The sequence below is a fragment of the Elaeis guineensis genome, chromosome 1, assembly GCF_000442705.2.
Source record: "Elaeis guineensis isolate ETL-2024a chromosome 1, EG11, whole genome shotgun sequence".
NCBI lineage: Eukaryota > Viridiplantae > Streptophyta > Magnoliopsida > Arecales > Arecaceae > Elaeis > Elaeis guineensis.
The window spans coordinates 149,883,945-149,894,443 of NC_025993.2; the positions used below are offsets into that span (position 1 = coordinate 149,883,945).

General features: G+C 34.9%; 1 non-coding gene across 1 annotated transcript; it reads right to left on the minus strand.

Moving 5' to 3' along the window:
• Positions 1–5,268: 5,268 nt before the first annotated feature.
• LOC140854930 (small nucleolar RNA R71) lies at positions 5,269–5,375 on the minus strand. The gene has a single exon (XR_012138024.1). It is a non-coding gene; the product is annotated as a small nucleolar RNA R71 (small nucleolar RNA).
• Positions 5,376–10,499: the final 5,124 nt, after the last annotated feature.

Below are 10,499 nucleotides of genomic sequence, written 5' to 3' on the forward strand. Positions count from 1 at the left end.
TAGCTGACATGGCAATGGCACAGATCTAGTTTATCCAGGGATACTGAGTGCTAAAAAAAATAGGAGAAATTAACATCCAATCCCTTTATCGATGAGACTTTAACTTTTAAGTCCCATTGACTTTTTACGTAACTTTCGGTCCACTTTTACTGGGGCTCTAATATTTATTCCTCATAAAATAAAAATACCTTCAATTCAATATTATTTTTTTCCATTTAATATTATTTTTTCCTCATAAATGGGATAAATTAATTGAGAAGATAAATTAACTATGTGCAATAATAAATTAATTATATACAATAACAAATTAACTATATACAGTAGTAATTAACTATATACCATATTAATTTAACCGTGTATAGTAGTAAATTAATTATGTACCATATTATTTTAACTATATGCAGTGGCCAGTTAACTGTGTTTCATATTTATTTAACTGTATGCAGTGGTAATTAATTAACTGTGTACCATATTAATTTAACTATAAACAGTGATCAGTTAATTATATACAATGACAAATTAATTGTGTACTATGTTTATTTATCTTTGTACAATGACAAATTAATTGTGTACCATATTTATTTAATTATATGCAGTGGTTAGATCACTGTATACCATAATAATTAATCAGTTATTTATGCGTAATGATAAATTAATTATATACCATCACCATCATCGCCAACGACACCCTCCTCGATCTTGCCTTCGACCATCTTGTCGACCCTGCCAAGTACCTAATCGACGATCACTATGTACAGTGATAAATTAACTGTATATCAAATTTAGTTAACTGTGTACTATATTAATTTAATTATACACAGCAGCAAATTAACTATGTATCATATTTATTTAACTGTGTATCATAACTAGTTAACTATGTACCATATTAATTTAATTATGTACAGTATTTATTTAACTATGTATCATGTTAATTTAACTATATACCATGTTTAGTTAATCATGTACCATGTTAATTTAATTGTGTATATTATTCATTTATCTATGTGCAGTATTCATTTAATTATGTACCATATTCTTTTAACTGTGTACCATATTTAATTAACTGTATACCATATTAATTTAATTGTATACCATATTAATTTAACTGTGTACAGTATTCATTTAATTATGTGCAGTATTTATTTAACTGTATACCATATTAATTTAACTATATACCATGTTTAGTTAATCGTGTACCATGTTAATTTAACTATGCATATTATTCATTTAACTGTGTGCAGTGTTTATTTAACTGTGCATCATATTCATTTAACTGTGTACTATATTTGGTTAACTGTGTACCATGTTTATTTAATTATATACTATAGTTAGTTAACTATGTACCATATTAATATAACTGTGTATATTATTCATTTAACTGCATGCAGTGTTTATTTAACTGTATACCATATTTAGTTAACTGTGTACCATATTTATTTAACTGTGTATCATAGTTAGTTAACTATGTACCATGTTAATTTAACTATGTACATTATTCATTTAACTGTATGCAGTGTTCATTTAAGTGTATACCATATTCATTTAACTGTGTATCATATTTAGTTAACTATATACCATATTAATTTAACTGTATATCATACTTAGTTAACTGTGTATCATGTGAATTTGACTGTGTACAGTGTTCATTTAACTGTACCATATTTATTTAACTGTGTACCATAGTTAGTTAACTGTATATCATATTAATTTAACTGTGTATGGTGTTCATTTAACTATGTGTAGTATTCATTTAACTATCTACCATATTAATTAAACTGTGTATTATAGTTAGTTAACTATATACTATGTTAATTTAATGACCGTTCTATTTGGTGAACAAGTAACCATAAATAGAAAAATAACAGTATAGATAGGGATAGCAAGAATTCGATGCCTCACTGCCTCCCTGGCCCACCGTCGTCGGTGCAGCCGAGAAATCTGAATTTCCTCATTCCCAACCAAATAGTAATCCCCAGCCACCCTGTTCCCTCCATCTCGATCGAACATTCACGGATCCTGTAAACTCATGGTTACCACCACGACCATCACTAACGACGGCGATGGTGATGGCCCCCCATCACTATCTCTCTCCTTAGAAAAATCAACACAATGGCGATGGTGATGGCAATGGAGGTCAACACGATGCTCGATAATCAAAGATCAGTTTAGTCAAATAACTTGATTAATAATACAATTGACTTTACAAAAAATTAAATAGGTCAAATCTAATAGCATTTAAATCTACTCAAGATGGGTGCCAGTATGCTGTCCGATGACTATAAATCAAGATTTTTCACTAAGTTTGATCAAAATCATTATAAGAAGTCATTTACTAAATCAATCTTAAAGAGATAAATCATCTTAAAGCAACAATTCTAGAGAAAGAAACTTTTAGAGAGAGAAAGTAGGGTTCAGATTGAAGGGGGGAAAAGAGAGAAGTCCTCTCTATCTTCTTTTTCTTCCCTTTTGTTTTCTTTTTTTTTTTTCTTTTTTTCTTTTCTTTTTCTTCTTCCCACAGCTTCTTTTTGGTGGAACGGGGGAACCGTGAGGTCCCTTCTTGTTTATTGGATCGGGGCCATGGTCGGTAAGTGATTTATGTCACAAATTGACATAAAAAGTATCAATTAATATCTAAATTATCTAACTTTATTAAGAAATTGATACTTGTTATTATATTTTGCAGAAGAAGAGATCATCAATAGAAAGAACAAGGAAAGAGGATTCCAACGGCGCAAATTTTATGCAAAACGGAGTTAAATTGACCCAGGAATTGAAGAATGAAGAAAGAAGACTCAATTGGGTCAAACCCGAGTCAAATCAGATCAAAATTGATCAAAAATCAACTGATTTGATGATCTGATTAGCCGTCTGGTCCACAGCAACAGGCGCATGGACCATGGACCCATCGGCGCACCATAAACCCCCCTAACAACTCTCTAAAACCTCTTAGTCCCACATCGAAAGTTTTGAAAACCTTATAACCCCCAAATGCCTATAAAAAGCCCCCAAAGGCCCTTGTTTTATGTATTCTTCCTTTCGATCAAGCTTGTAACCCTAGATAGTGGGGTTTTTAGCTCTCTTTTCAAGCCTCGAGCTTTGAGGTTTTTGTAATAAATTTTTTTTATATATAAAATCTTATTTTTATGCAATTTCATCTCTTTACATTATGCAATTTATTTTTCTTGCAATTAGGATAGTTTAATTTATGCAATTTAATTTTATGCAATTAGGTTAGTTTAAATTATGCAGTTTAAATTTATGCAATTAGGATAGTTTAATTTATAAAATTAGGGTAGTTTATTTTTCTGTATTTAAATTTTGCAAGTAGATTTAGATCATGTCTAGCTAAGCATCCCTTCTAGAGTTTGCGATGAAGCTAGATCATGAGTAGGGATTTTACATAGGGTTCTTTCTTTTTCTTAGGGTTTCTTTTTCTTCCTCTTTTGCCAAAAATTTTTTATGAACTACAGTTGGGTCAGAGTCCCTTCATAGTTCATGCTTGATTCAGTGCATAGGAGGAGAAAACCCTAAGGGATCCTAGTTACTACTCCCCTGTAAAGAATCTTGATGGGTTATCGTTGGGCCTTAGTCCCTTCATAATCTATGCTTGGGAAAGACAAGAGGAGTAGTCGTTAGGATCAATAAAAAAAATTCTAGGTAGAATTCCCTAATCTAGATCTAGTGGATTCAAAAACCCTAGATCCTTAGTCTTATTGTCTTTAGCAAACAACTTTCGACTTTCGATTTTTGTTAAAGCTCGCTTGAGCATATATTTGAAAATTATTTTTAAAACCAAGTCTCTGTGGGATCGACCCGTACTCGCTGGTCGTGCTACTCTGCACACCGTGCGCTTGCGGTTTTATTTACAAATTTTAAGATTTGAACATCAAGTTTTTGGCGCCGTTGCCGGAGATTTGGCGTTTTAAATTGTTTTCAAATATTTGTTCTTCGTGCGTTATAACTCTCTTTCTTTTTTCTTTAGGTTTCTATATTTAGTTGGTGATTGCTGGAAAACTCAGGTATGCTTCTAATTTCTCTTTTATTATTTTTAGTTAATTACTTTTGCTTTTAGACCTAATCATTTGAATTTACTTAATCACAAAAAAAAATATATATATATAAAACAAAACAAAAGATATTTCATAATCGTGAAGTAAAATATCAAAATAAAAAAAAATTCTAAATTAAAATCTTTTACATTCTTGGTCATCTTGTTTATTTGTATTTGCATTTTCATAATTAATCTAAGGGCATCAACCCATTAACAAGATAAGGTGGGGATTTCATTACCCTTCCTTAGCCCAAAAACTATCTCCATCATATTGCATTACCTAGACTTTTAATCTTAAAATCAATTAGACGTCAACCTTAAGGAATTCGAGCTCAATAGGACAAGGAACCCTAAGAGTTCTACCAAGTTTGAGTTGTTTGATTAGTTGGTGTCTAGGCAAGTCCCTGAGGGTGGTTTGTTAAATTGGTTCAGTTGCTGGCCTGGCCAACTCGTTTGGTGTCTAGAAAGGCAACGATGAATGAACCTCCCACCTCTTATACTTACCTGGCTAACTAGTTGATCAATCTCCACTTGGAAGGTTTGAAGGGTCATCTTGGAACAGTTAGGAGCTGTCTAGATTTAGGTTAACCCTAGGATAGATTGAGTTTAATTTATTGATTCACTTGTTTGAAAAAAAAAAAAAATTAAATTTAAATTAATTTGGTTACTTTTCTTTAGATTTAGGACTCCTTAGGATCTTCTCTTTAGAACTTTTCTTTCTTTTCCTTATACATAAAAATTTTATTAAAAAAAAAAAAAATTGTATAAACATCGAGAACCGTACACCTCGTGTGTGGAGAAGAGTGTCGGGTCGTCTAGTTAGAATTGAGTCAATTCCTGTTGTTCCAATGGCTGAACCAATCCAACCCATGACCCTTAAGGATTTGTGTTATCCAGTTGGCTCCATCCAACCATCTTGTATCAGGTTGCCACAACCCACAGCTAACAATTTTGAAATCAAACCTCAAATCATAAATATGCTTCCAAAATTCACAGGATTAGAGGATGCTTATATATTTATTAGAGAATTTGAGGAGGTATGTGCAACCATGAAACTGCAATTAACAGAGGATGAGGTCAAACTTAGATTAATCAACTTTGCCCTTAAGGACAATGCTAAGAAGTGGCTTTATAGTCTGCCAAACTATTCTGTCACTACCTGGGAGGGCTTTGTGAGAACATTTTTAAAAAAATATTTCCCCCATCATAAAACAGCTAGGATTAGGAATGAAATAAATCAATTTTACCAACTAGCTGGTGAATCATTTTGGAAGTACTTTGATCGTTTCAAGAATCTTTTGACCCAATGCCCACACCATGGAATAGAAACTTGGAGACTATGCCAGATCATCTATGAGGGGTTAGATTCAAACTCAAGAACTATGCTAGAGTCCATGTGCCAAGGCCAATTTATGGACAAAGAAACTACTGAAGCTTGGCAATTCTTAGAAGACCTAGCCGAGAAAAATTTACAGTGGGAAACAACTAGGGAACCTGATAAAGCTACACCTTCAAGAGGAGGAATGCATCAAATTCAACCAACCCTAGCATCAGAGGCCAAGATTGCAACCTTAACACATAGATTGGAAGCCTTAGAATTACAGAGACCAGCCAATGTAAATCAAATATCTGCACCCATGTGTAAAGGGTGCAATGCACCAGACCATGTCTTAGAAGAATGTTCCTACTCGAATGAGTGTGCACAGGTGAATGCCACCTATCAAGGACCATTGAACAATCCTTATGCACCCACATATAACCCAGGTTGGAGGAATCACCCGAATTTCTCATGGTCCCAGAATCCTAATGTAGGCAATCCAAATTTCAATCAGCAAAATCTAAGGTCCAACCCAGTAATGAACAACCCGCCAGGCTTCCATGATAATGACAAGAAAATTATCTCTTTAGAGAAAAGCCTAGAAGCCATGATGAAGACACATACCAGCTTTATGCAAACCACGGGTCAACTCATAAATAATAACACCCAAGCTATAGCCCGTCTGGAAATGCAAGTAAGTCAGCTGGCTTCGACCATTAGTGAACGAGAACATGGTAGGTTACCTAGCCAACCTGAGCCAAATCCTAGGAACCAAAATGGTCCACGACCCCAACAAGGAAACCAAGTTAATGGTGTAAATGCCATTCATACCTTAAGATCAGGAAAACAAATAGACAATAAGATAGTTGCACTTGATGATATAGATGACTCATCTGCCGAGTCACCTTCTAAAACTACTACCTTTCAACCTCAAGCACCAGAAACTGAAAATTCACCTAGTCCAGTACTTAAAAGTCCTAGAGCTCCTTTTCCAAACAGACTGAAATCCAATAAATCTGAACATTTAGACAAAATTTTAGAGGTATTTAAACAAGTCCAAGTTAATATTCCTCTTTTAGATATAATCCATCAGGTTCCAACTTATGCCAAATTTTTAAAAGATCTCTGCACTAGGAAAAGGACCACTAATGTACCAAAGAAAGTATTTTTGGCTGCAAGTGTCAGTTCATACCTATCTAGCCATGTGCCAATTAAATATAAGGACCCTGGAGCTCCAACAATTTCTTGTGTTATTGGAGAAACCAATATAAAAAAGGCCTTGCTAGATCTAGGAGCTAGTGTGAATATCCTTCCATATTCGGTGTATGAACAACTAGGATTAGAAAAACTTCAACCTACTGGGATCACATTACAGTTAGCCGATAGATCTCTCAGGATCCCTAAGGGAATGGTCGAGGATGTTCTGATAAAGGTTGAAAATTTCATTTTTCCTGTAGATTTTATTGTTTTAGAGACTGAGCCAGTTGCGAATCCTAAAGGACATATACCTGTCATTTTAGGAAGACCATTCTTAGCTACGGCCAATGCTGAAATCAATTGTCGAAATGGTCTAATGAAGTTATCCTTTGGGAATATGACCATTGAGCTTAATGTTTTTAACTTAGAACAGGAATCCTCTTCTCATGCTAATGTCAATGTAGTCCAAGATGGTATTTATGAATCCATTGACATTAGTGATGATGAAGTCGACTTAGAGTCTAACCCCTGGTTAATCCATGAGTCTGAGGATGTCAATGAAATACTTAAAGAAAATCAGATTAATCAAGAATCGACACTTCCTACTGAACCAATCATTGAGATGGTGAAACCATCACCTAAACCATCGATAGAGGAAGCACCCATTTTAGAACTGAAACCCCTCCCAGAACATCTCAAGTATGCATATCTAGGACCCAAAGAAACTTTGCCTGTAATTATTGCATCAGACCTAGATCCCAAGCAAGAGGAGGAGTTAGTGTCAGTTCTAAAAGCAAATCAGGAAGCAATAGGTTGGACCATAGCAGATATCAAAGGAATAAGCCCTTCTATAATTCAACATAGAATATACTTAGAGGAAGAGGCTAAACCAACAAGAGAAGCCCAAAGAAGGCTTAATCCAGTTATGAAGGATGTAGTTAAAAAGGAGATTCTGAAACTCCTAGATAGTGGAATAATTTATCCTATTTCTGATAGCTCTTGGGTAAGCCCAGTTCAAGTAGTACCCAAGAAATCTGGGGTAACAGTGGTCCAAAATGATGCAAACGAACTTATCCCAACTAGGACCCAAACGGGATGGAGGGTCTGTATAGACTATAGAAAGTTGAATGCTGCGACAAGGAAAGATCACTTTCCTTTGCCATTTATTGATCAAATGTTGGAAAGACTAGCCGGACAAGAGTTTTACTGTTTTCTTGATGGATACTCCGGTTACAACCAGATCCCCATAGCCGCTGAAGATCAAGAAAAGACTACATTCACCTGTCCATTTGGTACTTTTGCCTATAGACGAATGCCCTTTGGACTATGTAATGCACCGGCAACCTTTCAGAGATGCATGATCAGCATGTTTTCAGATATGATAGAACGATTTTTAGAAATTTTTATGGATGACTTTTCTGTTTTTGGTCTAACCTTCTCCGAGTGTCTGAATCACCTGCAATTAGTTCTAGAACGATGTAAGGAGAAGCACCTAGTTCTCAACTGGGAAAAATGTCAGTTTATGGTCAAACAGGGAATAGTTCTTGGCCATGTCATTTCTAAAAAGGGGATTGAAGTGGACAAGGCCAAAATAGATCTAATTGCAAGTCTTCCACTACCTAAATCTGTGAAAGAAATACGTTCATTTTTAGGTCATGCTGGATTCTATAGAAGGTTTATTGCCAACTTTAGCAAAGTAGCACGTCCACTGACTAATCTTTTGGCAAAGGATACCAAATTTGAATTTACTCATGAGTGCTTGGAATCCTTTGAATTTCTAAAAAATGCACTTGTATCAGCTCCAATCATTCATCCTCTTGTCTGGTCTGAACCATTTGAATTAATGTGTGATGCGTCCGATCATGTTGTGGGCGCAATCTTAGGTCAACGAATAAATAAGCTGCCTAGAGTGATATATTATGCAAGTAAAACCTTAAATGATGCGCAGCTTAACTACACCACAACTGAGAAGGAGTTCCTTGCCGTTGTCTTTGCTTTAGAGAAATTTAGATCTTATTTGGTTGGGACCCACACCATTGTTTACACCGATCACTCAGCCATTAGACATCTCCTAGCAAAGAAGGATGCCAAGGCACGTTTAATCAGATGGATTTTGCTCCTTCAAGAATTTGACCTAGAAATTAGGGACAAGAAAGGCACTGAGAACGTTGTAGCAGATCATTTATCCCGAATTCCAGTTGCACCATTTAGTGAACCACCCATCAATGAATCTTTCTCAGATGAGCAACTCATGTCTGTGTCTACTGAACCTTGGTTTGCTGATATTGTAAATTATTTAGCCATAGGCAAGATACCTTCTCATTGGACTAAGCAGGATAAATATAAATTCTTTGCCCAAGTGAAGTATTTCATTTGGGATGATCCTTATCTTTTTAAACAATGTCCTGATCAAATTATTAGAAGGTGTATCCCAGATAACGAAGTCATGAATATTTTATCTTTTTGTCATGATCAAGCATGTGGGGGTCACTTCGCGTCTAAGAAAACTGCTGCTAAGGTTCTCCAATGTGATTTTTATTGGCCCAATTTGTTTAAGGATGCTCATGAATATTGTAAAAGTTGTGCTCAATGTCAGAAAATGGGTCGAATCACCAAGCGACACATGATGCCACTCAACCCAATCTTGGTAGTTGAAGTTTTTGATGTTTGGGGAATCGATTTCATGGGACCATTTCCAAATTTCTTTGAAAATAAATATATTCTAGTAGCAGTTGATTATGTTTCAAAGTGGGTAGAAGCAATTGCATGTAGAACACCCGATAGCAAAATGGTCATTAAGTTTCTTAAAGAAAATATTCTCTCCCGTTTCGGTATTCCTAGGGCAATCATTAGTGATCGGGGAACCCATTTTTGTAACCGACCTTTTGCAACATTGATGAAAAAGTATAATGTCACCCACAAATTGACCACACCATATCATCCTCAAACTAGTGGACAAGTTGAAGTGTCAAACCGACAAATCAAATAAATTCTGGAAAAAACTGTTAGTGCCAATAGAAAGGATTGGTCTTTGAAATTAATTGATGCACTTTGGGCATACCGAACCGCTTTCAAGACCAATCTAGGAATGTCTCCTTATAGGATTGTGTTTGGTAAACCATGTCACTTGCCTATTGAGATAGAACACAAAGCCATGTGGGCCATCAAACAACTAAATATAAATTTGAACGATGCTGGAAACCATAGAAAGCTTCAGTTGAATGAATTAGAAGAACTTAGAAATGAAGCCTATGAAAATGCAAAGATATACAAGGAACGAACCAAAGCATTTCATGATCAATCAATTATGAGAAAAACTTTCAATATCGGACAAAAGGTACTCTTATATAACTCTAGATTACATCTGTTTCCAGGAAAGCTTAGGTCTAGATGGACAGGACCATTTTTAGTAAAGGAAGTCTTTTCACACGGAGCTGTTGAGATTGAAAACCCAAGTAATGGTGTTATCTTTAAAGTTAATGGTCAACGATTAAAACCATTCTTGGAATTACCTGTCAAGACTATTGAAGATGCCATGGTTCTTTATGAACCAACTTATTCTGATTAAGTTGCTTCGAGGTTTGGTCTGGCTGAAGACATAAAACTTAGCGCTTCTGGGAGGCAACCCAGCTTATTTAATTTCTAATGCTTTCTTTGTTTTCAGTTTGCTTAGGACAATTAAATTAGATAAACTTCATTGGGGACAATGTCGGTCAAGTTGGGGGGAGAGCTTGAACAAAATCAGGTGTTATCATTTCTTTTTCCTTCCACTATGAGTTATTTCTTGCATTTAATATATTATGTAAAAAAATAAATAAATAAATAAATATATATATATATATATATGAAATAAATTAATCTATAAAAGAAATAAGAGTAAGTTAGAAAGTATTTGCTAATGTAGTGAGTCACGGAGAAGATTAGCTGGTTAGA